Source organism: Equus przewalskii, chromosome 1 (genome assembly GCF_037783145.1).
Source record: "Equus przewalskii isolate Varuska chromosome 1, EquPr2, whole genome shotgun sequence".
NCBI classification, from domain to species: domain Eukaryota; kingdom Metazoa; phylum Chordata; class Mammalia; order Perissodactyla; family Equidae; genus Equus; species Equus przewalskii.
Genome location: NC_091831.1, coordinates 24145987 through 24160732, shown reverse-complemented (window position 1 = coordinate 24160732; position 14746 = coordinate 24145987). Strand labels below are relative to the sequence as shown.

General features: G+C 37.7%; 1 long non-coding RNA gene across 1 annotated transcript in view; it reads right to left on the bottom strand.

The window, feature by feature from the left end:
* Nucleotides 1-2696: 2696 nt before the first annotated feature.
* The window catches only part of LOC139081064 (uncharacterized), a 37205-nt gene continuing 25155 nt past the window's right edge, over nt 2697-14746 (bottom strand). Inside the window, exon 2 of the long non-coding RNA XR_011536025.1 lies at nt 2697-3352. This is a non-coding gene — a long non-coding RNA (uncharacterized lncRNA). The remainder of the gene's footprint in view (nt 3353-14746) is intronic.

Sequence of the window (14746 nt, the reverse complement as noted above, 5' to 3'; positions counted from 1 at the left end):
GAGAGAGACGGAGACATTTAATGAATGACTGCTCGCCCTGCTAACTTCAAAGCTTCAACAAGACTGAAACTCCATAAGCATCTTTGTTTGTGGAGATTCCAGAAATCATGGTACAAAGTGTACAGAACTTTATGCCACAAACATTGCATTTAAATCACGGTGATACAATGACTTTGGGCTAGTCAATTAATCTCTCTGGGCCTCCACTGTCTTATCCAATAGAAAACAATCTTACCTGCCTCTTCTACCTTCTAGAGTTGTTGTGAGGGTTGCATGAGATCATATTTTGAAATGGTCCTGTAAACTAGAAATAATCACACAGAGATCAATGGTTAAAATTTTGCATTTTATAGGAGAGACAACTCAGGTTTGGAGAAGCAGCCTTTTCCAAAGCAAACAATTACTATTATCTATGGGTACTTATAGGATAACAATAATAATAACAGTAACAAAAATAGCTAGCACTTAGTGGGAATTTACTATGTGACAGACACTCTGAAGCATTCTATGATATATTAATGTATTTAACCTTCTCAGACACAAACTATGAAGTAGCTGCTGTTATTATCTCCATTTGCCAGATGCAGAATCTCAGACAGACTTAAGTAACTTGTCCAACGTTATACAATTAGCAAATGTTGGAGCCAGTATTTGAACTAAGAAGTTTAGGTTCAAAGTCTACATTTGCAGAACAAATTACAGTAACGTTGTTTTTGCAGTTATGCAAGATCTGCTTTAATCAATTTTCAAGAGTTTACTGAGTATTATGAATGTTAGGGTAGTACTTCCCACTTTCTAGAAGCCCCATAAGTCAATGTAACCATTTTCTAACCCTTGCCAATTGTTCTTTCTCCTCTAGTTCTTCCCACAGAGATTTGGCAGGGGAAATAGTTTGTTTCCTTTTGTTGTTTTATTTTGTTTTGTTTTATTTTCCTCGGCTGGGTCAATCAGTTTGCTGAGTATTACATCCGAGCAGTGAATCTGCTGAGTTCATATCCACTAAATCTGAGTTGATTAATATGGTCTGTGAATCAGCCAAACTAAACCCTGACTTATGCCATAATTCACCTCACAAATGAAGGACACATGCCTTCCATTTTCATTTCAGCCCTAACCTGAAATTAACTACCAGACTCAGCTCTGGAACAGCTCTAACAACTGCCCCACATTAAAAATGTGATTTCTAAGCAACTCTTAGTGACAATCTGCCCCTCGTAAAAATCACTGTTGGTTCTTTCTAAATGAAAAACTTTCTCCCTCCCTCTCTCTCTCTCCTCCATACAGAAGAAATTTCTTGAAGTGTCTTACCCTAGCTTAGTTATTAAACATTTGAAATATAACATGCTATTTGGTGGGGCGCAAAGCTCCCATAATTTATCCAATGCCTGTATATTGCCAAAATAAATGAGAGAAAGTGTAAGGCTAGAGAGAAATAGTTCTGCACGGTTGCTTATAAAGCTGAAGATTGTCAAGAAATCTTGGAAGACATTGCATCTCTTTTATGTAGACACATGGATTACACATCTTTACACAGAGTCCACTGCATGGTAATGACTTCCCCTGCTGCTGCTTCACAGGCTGGGCTCCTGAGATATATGTTATATAAGTATACAGAGAGAATTACCTTATATAACTGTTAATATTTTATTTCTGTTTGACAAAGAATGAAAATGTATATATCAAAGTGACACCAAGTGGCTATTTTGCAGATTAGCCGTGAGAATTCTTGGCATAGAGCCACATTTGTACGGATATCGAAATCTGTAATTCCCCCATGACAAGAGATTTTCACATATTGAGGTATACGCGGTAAATATTCGGGTTCAAAACTGATTCCATTTGAAGGAAAAAGCCTGACTGATGGTTTATCAAACATACATTGTACATCTGCGTTACCATTAAAGAATGCACTCTCTTAAGAACGCATACTTCCCCTCCTACAACCTTTGGATAATGCCCTATTGGTAACATCCTATTCCTGACATCAGGGTCATGTTGACCTGCTAATTTGCAACTGAATACCTCTTTGAAATTTTGATGAAAATGTATCCTGGGTGTGTTTAATGTATGTTCTTTGTTCTACAAAGATCTAAGACTGTCCTGAAAACCATGCTTCTCCAGAATACTTTCTAACGACCTTTCCAGGTTATAATTCTCACTCTGGCTCAAGTAAAACTCACCTTATTTTTCTTATCTATAGAATGGTTATTGATTATTTTGCATCGACACTCATATATTTTATTTCAGTTTTTGTCGAAAATCTAAATGTGCCAAGCTTCCCGAGTAGGTATCATACCTGTAGCAAACCACTGTTGTGTTTACCTACCCAACATTTTTCTGCTTCCTTTTTTGGAACAGGATCACAGCTTTTATTTGAGGACTCACCTTTCCTCCGTAGTTGCCTCTGGTGTTGGTGGGATTTCTAGTCAGGGAGCCCTGCATGCCAATTGGTGACTTGAGTCAGGCAGGGTTAATTCTCTGTGCCTGGAACTTGTCTCTTAAGAGGGGCAATACAAGGGCAAGAAATGTATTGAGCTGATCAGTCCCAGCTGTGGATAACTAAACCAACTGTGTTGAGTCTTGCTATCTCCAACTAGACTTTGTCCTTTTTATCACGCATTTATTCAGTTAACTATTTTATGTCCTTGAGTTGCTCCATATCTTCCTTTCACTTTATCTTCATTGTTTTTGTCAAATAAAAAAAATCCAGAAAGACTTTATTCAAAAGGATTATTGCAACTGCAAGGGAGGGGGAGGTAGAGAAGGCACATTGCAATAGGGAGAGGTGGACTGTTGCATTATGAAGAATACTCAGACCATAAGATATGCAAGTCTTCTCAAAAGTTGGGCAAACACAGTTTTCTTTTATAGAGAGGAGTAGACAAGTTTAGAAAGAACCAGGTGTAGAAAAGTGGGGTAAATGGGTGGTTTGATGGACAGTAGATCAGAGAATGTTTTACCCCAAGTCCAGCTTATTCTCTGAGGGCTGTTAAGGAGAAGTTGTTTGCAGGCTCAGGCTGAGGATGGGTCAAAGTTCAGGGGCCTGAGGGAAGGGAAGAAACTTAACCAAATTTGATTAACGAACATTTTGTTCCAATTGATCCCTGGGGACAGACATTTCAGCTTATCATTTAGGAGGTAAAAAGAATGGGAATTTGGAGGGTCTGTATCTGGTCTTGTCATAAGTGAACAGGAGGAGCATCCATGAGTCTATTTAAATCCTACGGGGAAGGGTGATTCTTTGCAGTACGCTGTGTCCCAGAACATAAAAAGGTTGGAGGAGTTCTTAAACTTTGATGTTTTCCAGAATCCCAGGTCTCCAGTAAAGGTCAACATTCTTAGTTTCTATTGCCTGCAACAAAAGAATACAAAATAATGTACAACCTCAATTTTCAGATCATTTGATCTGGAGTTGCCTTTAATTTATGTCATCTGATGCCTGATGTAGGCAGGAGGGAGGAAGGAAGACAAGCATACCAACTCTAACTACATGATAAAAGCTGGAAAGAGTGATGATTCTACCCTAGGCTCCTATAAGAAAAGGGTAAACTACTCACAATCTAAAAATATGCAAAAGCAAACAGAGACCCAGATTACTTCTGTGCATGTTTTATCCCGCCTGTGAAATCTTTGGGAATGTTCTGCCCATCTCTTTAGTGCATCTCAGAGAGAGCTGCCAGAGTCTGCCTTGCATGTTCATTCTGGTGCAAGAGCTGCATGATGTAATGAATTTCCCCAAATGCTTCATTGTCCAAAAACAGAAAAGAAAGGACATGAAGTGTGAGATACACTGATAATAAAAAGAACTTTTCTCTTGACTTCATTTCCTAGTCTTTGCTGCCAAGCCTTACACAGAGGCTATTGTAAATTTCTCAGTGTCATTCCAAATGAGATTGCATGCTAAGATAATCCCTAAGAAAACTTGATGGGCCAACTACATAGTGATCCATAATTACTCTAGGAACAAAATAGAGACCATTTAAGACGTTCCTTTTCTTGAAATGAAGTATATCGCAGTACAATATCTTCATTGAAAAAGACAAGACTATGAATATCTCACCCCTTCCTCTCTGACCATCACTGTGAATGTCCTTGCTATGGAAATTGATCAGCAAAGAGAAAACTTGGTAAGAATATTCAAAAAACCACATAAAACACATCAGCATGTTTTTAAAGGAAAGGAAAATAATTGCACTTGGCTTGGAATATGTATAAATTCCTCATTAAGATCTCAAAAGTACATTATAAATTCCCATTTTACTCCTAGGACATGACTCAATTGTTTCTGGCTTGTCATTGTTCATCACCTCTTTATGCCTATTTTATGGAATCCCATCAGGATCAACAGTCTGCTTCTCTTCCTTGCACCCCCTTTACAGGGCACCTCATCTCCATTCACCTGCTCTTGGACTGTGCTAAATCCAACTATAGTCATGAGCTGCATAATGACATTTCGGTCAACAATGGACTTCATATACGACAGTGGACCCACAAGATTAGTACCATATAGCCTAGGTGTGTAAGTACACTACACCCTCCAGGTTTGTGTAAGTACGATAGGGGAGGAAAAAACCCAGGATACCCAAGAAAACTGAGTAACTAGCCAAAATGACTGAAGCCCTCACCTTAAATACCATCTTCAACTAAATACAAAGGAAGATGTTGGGAGTGGGGTCAGGGACTTCAAAGGGATGGAAAGCAATTCACAAGTAGGTGAAAAGGAGCAAACATTTGGAAAACAAGGTTTTGGCCACACAGAAACAGAAGAACACAGAGGGAAGCCCAACAAACAGGCTTTTCTAGGTTCCTCCCTGTCTACTACCAGTTCATGTTACGCTAAGATGATAGCTGTCTTTCTGAGAAGGGTTTTTTATCTGATAATTGTTTTAGGCACTTAGGAGGGAGGTAATATGAAAAACTTTCTGAGTCTTTTGTTTCTTAAAAATAGTCAGCCTAAAATAATCCTCATGTTAAAGAGATACATTTTGGGGTGGTAAATTTTGCTCCCCTTCAGTATACTCTATGGTGTTCGCACAATGCTGAAATTGCCTAACTTCTCATTTCTAGGACATATCCTGGTCATTAAGTGATGCGTGACTGTAAATCAATTTTAACAAGCCCCTTCTTCATTTATGAAGAAACAATTAGCACCCAGTGATGTCACCCAAATTCCAATAATTGTGAAGCAAATGTCTTCCCTCTTCCCTCAGAGGTTTTAAAATTCTGACAACTTGGCACTGTTACTGATCCATTCTCAAATGGAATTTAATTTGTTTTAAAAAAAAAGTCCCATTTTCCATAAGTTGTCTGAGTTATATAAGAAAGGTAAATATTCTGACACCCCGAGAAATATCCTAGCTTTTATGACACTCCTGCCTCAGAGGCATTCTTCTTTTTTTTTTTTTTTGGTGAGGAAGATTGTCCCTAAACTAACATCTGTGCCAATCTTCCTCTATTTTGCATGTAGGACACTGCCACAGCATGACTCAAAGCAGGGTGTGTAGGTCTGCACCTGGGATCTGAACACACAAACCCTGGGCCACCAAAGTGGAGCATGCAAACTCAACCACTACACCATTGAGCTGGCCCTCAGAGGCATTCTTTCTTAAGCATGGGGGCAATTCTAAGAGACTATGGTGACTGAATGTCAGGAATTCTCTCTCCTTTCTTTCATATTCTACCCTGACCTGTTTTGCCTAAGTGAAGAATCTTTTCACTACTCTCTTTTTGGTTTTCTGGTTCCTTAATTCTAGTCTCATTACATTATGTTAATCTTCATCTTGCTGAATCTGTTGCCTATTAGACCACATGCTGAGATAATCAAAACCCCTCTGCGTTTCAATATCATGGTCTTTTATCTTCCTCTTTACTAAATGCCTCCAATATCATTTCAGACCACAGATCTTTCCAATGACTGGAAGTCTCCCTTCTCATCCCAGCCTCTCCTATATCAAATGCTGTGAGAATGACAGTGAGCTCTTTGAAAATTTGATGCCTTTGATTATTTAAAAGAGAGCTGTTCACAAAGTTGCCATTATTTTGAAGATGAGATAAATTTGCTTTCAATTTGGAAATGGATTTTAAGTTGTCTCAACTCCACATCTAGGGAAAATGGCCCAGGTTATAAAAGCAGACCCTATGTTTTTATATACTTTCATTGGAAGCTTCTATTTTTATTTATTTATTTGTTTGTTTATTTATTTTTGGTGAGGAAGATTATCCTTGAGCTAAGATCTATTGACAGTCTTCCTCTTTTTGCTTGAGGAAGATTGTCACTGAGATAACATCTGTGCCACCTTTCCTCTGCTTTTGTATGTGGGATGCTGCCACAGCATGCTTGATGACCAGGATGTAGGTCTGTGGCTGTGATCTGAACCCATGAACCCTGGGCCGCCAAAGCAGAGCACGTGAACTTAACTACTATGCCACTGGGCCAGCCCCAGGAAGCTTCAATTTTTTATCATAGATAAATGCAACCTGGACTTTCTATTTTTAAGAGAAGGAAAAGAAAAGCCATGTTTTCTTTTCTTTGGAAAACAAGAGAGAAATATTTTTTTAATGTGTCGACCCTTAGAAAGGAAGTAGAGAAAATGCATTACACATTTGAGGATAACTGGATATTGAACACATTGTCAGGTAGAGACCAGAAGATGGAGGGAAAGGTAAAAGAACATGAAGATGATTTAACACAGTCCCACCGTTAATGGCACTAATAGTCCAGTAGGAGGAAAAAGAGAAAATATTAGAAATAACATGGAGATCCTCTTGACAAATCTTAGAAATTTTAGAGATTCTTTGGGTAAATAATGAAAAGAAAGGACAGCTAGCATGTGAATCACCTCCTTGAAAGGTTCTGTATGTTTTCTAGGCCTCTAAGCCTTAAAATATCTTCTCTCCATACTACCTGAATTTGTTCACTACCATGTGACATTCCATGAATGATATATACTTTAGATTAAATAGTTTTTGAAAAATAGAAGTGGCTTTGGGAGTGTTCTCATCCTACTAGTAGCTCTAAATTTAGTGTAAGTTAGCTCAGTTTACTTTTCTTTTACAAATAGTTTAGACTAGAAGTACCAAGGAGATGGGACCTGAGAGGGAGACATATTCCTGGAGCATAAAATACCTTGGGCTGGAATAGGCAAAGGTGGGTGTTACTGTGGGAGGTTTAGAGACATATAAAAGCCTGGGGTGATTAGTAGAAGGTGAGAGAGCTATAGAGACATAGGATGCTCCCAGGAGAACTCTTCTTGTTCAGTTTGCCTGGGGTCAGCCATCTGCTCTAAAATAGGGAGAAATTATACTCCTTTCTTATTATAATCTCTACCTGTCTGTGCTTTCTCTTTATTTGCTTTCTACCTTTCTTCTCCTTCACTTTTGCTTCGTCCTTTCCTGTCACTCTTCCTCTTCCTTCCCCATTTTGATTCTTTGATTCAAAGACTCAACGACCAAACCGGTATTACACGCATTCAGTTGCATTATACATTAAATCAGTTTTGGGTCCTGACCTAATGAAGGAAATATCATTCTGAAGAAAATGTGTTAAGAATTTGCAATAACCAAGTTACAACCACATTTTGGAACAAAAATAGTGTGTAAATTGCATCCTGAATCCTTCTGCACTCAGGCACAGATTATACATCTTCCAGTTGTACTGATCATGATGGAACAATTTTCCCAAACATAACTGACTCTGGATGGCATAGGCCTGGTTGGTGCCTCACCTCCATGACAAACATGTTGGAAAATGATTGAAACACAAGAGATACAGCACACTTTTTTTCCTTCCCAAAATTACCATAGCCTTGACTGTGTTTCTGTTGATTATACCCATTTATAAGTAATCATGTTAGTATCACTGTATCATGAATACTTCTCTGTTTTTGTTTTATTGAATCTGGCTGTAATTCATCCAAAATACCTTCTATTCTTGATCACTTCATTAAAACCACAAAAGAATGTGTTCAGGGTTTAAATGCTCTGCCCTGAGATTTTGTACATGAATATTATGGCCCCATAGGCTGGCCAGAGATGATGGAAATAGACCTTACCCTTACAGATAAGCTAATTCAGTGCAAGAGAGTTTTTCCTTTCTGAACATAACATTTCCACATGGTGTTGGTTACTTCATGGTTATGTGACTATTCCTGAGTTTATCATGTGATATCAGTTAAATAATAACTGATGACTACCCTTTAGCTTATCAAGGTACAAATACCTATCATTTAAGCCATACTACTAGATAAAAAGGTAAAGAAAGCCCCAAATTCCAGAGCTATAATAATGTTCTACGGACTAATGGTTTGATAGATGGTTATGGGTGTGTCCCTCTCCCACAGAGCTACCATGTTCATTGCAGATGCATCCATTGGCTCAAATCCTGACATTAGCAGCTTCTTCTCATCTTCATTCAATCCTTCCTACTATCATTGCATTTTCATCCACAATCACGGAGAAAGTGCCTATAAATCCAGGATTTCATTTGGGTCATTTTATAATTGACTGTTCTGATTCCCATAAGAAACTGGCATTAAATGAAACAATAGACAGAAGAAGATGGTATTACTCAGGAAGAGATATTGGAGTCCAAGAGAATGGTAAAACAATGACTGTGGTTTATTCAATATGGTAAATTTTAATTGTGAATTAACATAAGAATCAAAATAAATGCACCACCATTTAAGAACAGTCAACCCCCAAAAGAGCGAGCAGATGATCAAGCTTGGGTTTAGAGGTCTTAGCATCATACTGTTGCTTCTTCTTTGACCTTTTGATGCCCTCTCCCTTACTCATTTAGGTGTGCAAGATGCATCCCACCCAGAAGGCGCTTTTGGAAGCACTGGTTTAGGGGGCAGCATGAATTTAGACAAGCCAATGAGCCACATAATTTGCTTCTAGTCCTGGCTATGGAGATCTATTCACCGTTAATCTCTGGCAGTCTGACTACTAGACCTACCTTTAGACAGACCCCATAAAGCTGCACTAAAGTTCTATTAATTCCTTAAATGCCATGAGTCTTCCCCCTTTAGTGTTCTACCTCTGGAATGTTCTTCTTACTTCACTCCTACTCACGTTGGTCCGTTAAACATCCCTTCCCAGACTAAATCACATCCCCTCTATAATGAACTCTCAAAGCGTCTTTTATGTTTTCCTGGTAACATCCATACACATTACAATAAATTCACTTTGTGCAACAGTACAATGAGTTCAGAGATAAGATGCCATTAGGCTGGCTTCTAGAATCAGACAACTGCCCTCAGAGGTCGTCTGAGTTCCATGAATGTGGCAGCCTGCCAACCAGCACTCTCTTTGAACATTCTGTGGCTATGATGAAGTTCCCCCAATAATCTGTGACAGAAATTCCCAGTTGTGGTCCTTGATATCAATGGAGACCTGTGAGAAAGAACTCCACCAAAATCTAAAGTTAAGTTCCAGGGTGGACTGGGTATACTAAAGGAGTTCAGCCTTGAAGGAGAGAAACAAAGAAAATCTCCATTGTATAGACACTGTCATCGCAGAGCTGAACAGGTTGAATAACAGGGCCAGAAGAGGATAGTGATTTCAAATATGCTGTGAGACTGTGCCTCACCTTCTCCTTACCCACGCTCTACTTCCATCAGTTGAAGCCCATTGAACATGTTTCTCAGTGATGTGACTCATTCCTTCCCAGAACTAACTTTCATTCACAACATATATATATACTGTCTTGGGAGAAGGAAGCAAATATATTATCAGATCTCTCACAAAGGGTTGCTATTTTCGCTCTGTCACATCTGATATCATCTCCTAAGCACTCGTTCAATTATCTGATTTTGTTCTCAGTTTTTAAGGAATTTACTGGCCACTAAATAATCATGCCAACGAGCCTGGTCTTGACTTAAAGCTTATGGAAACATTATGCCAGGAGGCAACAGTCCTGAATTCTTTTGGCTGTAATTTCCATTTTGTTCTTTGTCTAAGTGGCTTTCTCATGACTATTGAAGATTCATTTTTAGTCCTGATCATCTTCTTATTCCTTTCTTTTCAATTGTTATTCCAAGGACTTAAATTCCAAGCATCCTAACCCCACATTTATTTATGAATTAATCTTATGGTATCATCACACCACATTTTTTTAGGAAGTTCTTCTCTCAAATAATAACTAACATTTATTGAGCCTTTACTATGGAAACAGGCACCATCTTAAGCACTTATATGTGTTCACTCATTTGATCTTTTGAGTACCTCTATGGTGAAGGGAATCTTTATATTCTATAAATGAGAATAGTCAGGCACAACTGCAGCTAATAAACCATAGGATAGAATTCAAACCCAAACAGTCTAGTTTCAGAGCCCAAATTCCAAGCTTCATCACTTTAGTAATATTCCAGTGTTATTGATAGGGTTAAATATGTGCCAGCTCCATCACAAGATACTTACAGCAGAATAGTACTTCAAACAAAGCTAAGATTCAAATAAAAAGTCTGTATTTAAATCACTTAATTAGCAATTTAAACTTCTGAAAACATAAATTGGATTATATTAGATCTCAATGGGAGGTTTGGTTTCATTCTTCAGGGGCAATAATTATAGTCACCAATGGAAAGGTACCTACAAGAGAAAAAGCAGAGGAAGATTTCTATTGCTGACTGTTAATCTGAAATGACTACTGTACTTAGTGTCAGGGATCTGGATTTAATTTTAGCTCCAACGTGCACTACCTGTATGATCTTTATAAGTCTCCTTTTCTAACTCTCAGTTTCCTCACAGTGCTGGAAACCAATATTTTGCTGAATGTCTGCTACATGCCAGGCTCCATGCTGGTGCTGCATGTATGTTACTTCATTTAATTGTCAGATCTGTTGGGTGTTTAATATTATGTCCATTATATAGGTTGGAAACCTAATGGTCAAAGACATTAAATAACTTGACCAGAGACAATAGCTATTCAACAGCATAGCTAGAATTTGAATCAAGTTCTGCTTGATTCCAAAATCTCTCTGATTTCAGCTCTACCACACTGGCTTGCAGAGGGAATGCATGAGGGCTGACTCACAAAATTTTGAATACAGAAATGTATAGGAAAAGTATATAATATTATAACTGATACTGGTCACCATTCACCGTTAGCTAAATAGAGATAGCAGCTTGACTTTAGAAACAGTTCTGCAAATTATGTATATTGGTTCTTCAAAGCATAGACTTGGTATAGTAATCAATTTAAAAATATCTAGTAGTCACATAAGCAGGTAGCTTTCAGGGGATCTCAACATCAATACTGTCAAGATCCTGTGTTACTTGAGGGATTCACTGCCCACTACACAGTTTACCCTAATAAAGCCTTCAAGTTTAGCTCTAGAGCAGGCATCATGGGCCCCCACACATACCATCTTACCCTCTTCTTTTACAGTGCGTATGGCTTCGAATTTCAAGTCTAGCACTTGAACATCTTTGCCATGCATCTGTCTATCTGGCTCCAGAGTCTCGCTGCCCACACACACTGCAGGCCTGAAGTGTCAGGGAATTAATGCCCATCAGGAGCAGATCCCAAATCATAAGTGGTAGAAGTGGATGTATGAATAGTTCAAGTCTCTCACTTCTCAGCTGGGATAACTCTGGGGCTGTGTTCTACATGGTTTCCCCAGTTCCCCAGCTGGATAAAGCTCCAGTTGGTCTGTGTGGAAACTGCCTTAATAACATGCTCTTTATTCACCTCTTTCTCTGTTCTTTCTCACTTCTCTCATTTACCTACTAAACTATTTGCTCTCTAATCTTTGTCTCATGGTCTGCCTCTGTGACACTATAAAATAAAACAGATCTTTTAACCAGCCCCATTGGTGGAGTTTGAGGATAACAAATAAAAAACTCCCCTGTTTCCGCCAGAGTTCTAAGCCAATTAAAAGTTGTTATAAGAGAGCAAATCATATAGGGACCATAAATATTTTCATTACTGATAAATCTGACTAATATCTGTGGGCAAGTAGCTATATCTATCTGTGGGCAAATGGCTCTCCTAACAATGACCTCAGAATTAAACAGCTACTCCCTTAGTCTCAGGTAGCCCTGGACAGGACATCTCCCACCCCTCCCACGTCAGAGGCTGACCCCTATAGGAAATACGGCATGGAGAGCAGAAGAGAAAGGATGATCCTCTGGTCTATCACTCTGGTAGAGAGATGACAAAGAGGCTAGGAAAAACTTACCAAGTTTTTTTCAACCTCACCAGTCATGTTATCTCTCCCTCTACTGAGGGCAGAATGAGTAAAGAAGCAAAGAGAAGTGAGAGGTATCTTACTAGCTGACCTCCTTCCACACAGAAGAAAACATCAAGAGCGGGGAAACCATGTTCCTAACACATGTGTTCAAAAAGGTTAGAGCTCATTAATATGCCAGAGCACTTTAAACTTTGATATCGACGTTCTTTTTTAAAAAATGCTAGATTAGAACTTTTAATCTAATGCCACTCATAAGGAACAATTAGATTTAAAGGCCAAGTTTTACATTACCAAATGCTCCTGAATTTCTTTAACCTCACTGAGAAAATGAATAAGAACAAAGAAAGATTGTTTATACTGTTACCTGATCTCTTATCAGCCTTAGAGTCTACAGCTACCAGCTAAACCAAGTTTTATCATCTTAGTACAAAGCCCAAACGTGTAATGTCACAAAAGTCTGCCTATTAAAAAGATGATCAGAATCATAAATGGATGAAACATTACATTTGCAGCTTATATTTCAGTACAAAATGTCCATCCGAGGCTTAAATACTCACCCATATATTTAAAATTATATTTAAATAACTTGAGGTAATTGTTAGATCATTTAAACACATTTATCTGTTATAGCAAATAAAAGTTAAAAATAGTTTAATGATGATTTGTGATTTTATAATCAAAACCTTAGAAAGTTTCAAGATTCCTTAAGATATTGGATTCACTGGTAAATTAAATTAAAACAAAAACTGGTATATTTAGCAGACATTCTCCAAAAAGCAACGACCAATGCCAAATAATTTTAATTTTACTTTGTTTACTACTGAGAATTTAATTGCAATCAAAGTCATGCTAATAGGCACAGCACAATTCAGAGTTCTCAATATCAGATGTCCTTTGGAAATTATATGGCCTCTTTGCATATTGCTCACCCTACCCAGCCCACTGGTGAACTCTTATAGGTCCCTTTGACCTAACTCCAGAGTCAGTTGTCCACTGAACCCATCACAGAGTCTCTTGAACCCACTGTCATTATTGCATGTGACAAGTTCTATTATATTAGTTCCTTCTATCATATTTTCAGGTCTCTGATGACAGTTACTGTGTATTATTTATCACTTGCCCCATGCATCCTGCTTAGAGCCAGGCAACCAATAGAAAATTTGTGAATTTTTTCAATGATCATATAAGCCCCCTAGAACTAGTCATATAGTCAAGGCAGCTAGCTTGAAACACATACTACTAACATTGTCATGTATAAATTGTCTTTCCTGCATTAAATACCACAAAACTCTGGGAGTCTCAACTGAATATTTACCCAGGAAAATTTAAACTTATCCCTTTGATTCTCCTATTTCTTTATTTAGTCAAGAAGAATATAAATAGGATATAGGAGTAGAATATAAATGTATTCCACCTCCACATGTCATATTCCAAAGCATGTGGATCTCTTTTTAATCAAAATTGAAGACTATAGGACACTTGAAATACTCATCAGATATGTGTATCATGAATTAACTGTGATCTTTTCCTTACCTAACATTTAACCTAGACTTTAAGAAAATACCATCCAATTTTTACATCTTCTATTTCTCCGCTGAGATATGATAGCATGTTTTAAGGTAATCATTATATTATTTAAATGCTATTCCTTTATCTCTGGAGAGCTATAGGCAAGAAGATCGTTACCTATTGAATTTCGTATGAGAATTAATACAATAGTAAATCCACGAGTACAAAGTCATTGTTAATTCGAAATACCACAACTCAGAATTTGAAATATCTATGACCAGAAGTTGATTTGTAGTTTACCTTTACAAATCTTATATAATCACCCAAATAGATACACATACAACAGGATAATTGATAATGTCAAAATTATAATATTAGTATAAACATGAATAACATAACACCAAATTACCCTCTTTTGATTTTTTTAAAAACCTACTGTTTTTCTAACTACATAAATAAAACATATCTGTGGTAGAAAGTTGGGAAAGGAAGAAATGTCACCCGTATTTACCTTCAGACAGATTTGACTATTGGTATTTTAGTTTACAGCACTAACATATATTTAGCTGAGGACTTTTCAGCCATCCCAAACTTCATGATATATTTTCTTCCCTTTTATTCCTTGTGTTTCATACTTTTCAATATGTCATATATTTACCAGGCAATCATATACAGTCCTTTGCCACATAGAGATGTTTTGGTCAAGGACAGACCACATACAGGACGGTGGTCCCATAAGATTCGTATCATATAGCCTATGTGAGTAGTAGGCTATACTATCCAGGTTTGCGTCAGTACACTCGATGATGTTCACACATGGACAAAATCACCTAATGATACTTTTCTGGGAATGTATCCCCATTGTTAAGTGACACATGACTCTAATGGCTCTGAAGAGCTACCGAAGAATACGAGGTAAGATATGGCATTTCAATACAGTTGACATGATATAAAAACACATAAAATGGTGTTAAGATATTAAGAAAGGATATTATTAATCAACACACAATAAACAGGCAATGATCTATAAAGACCAGGGTCCT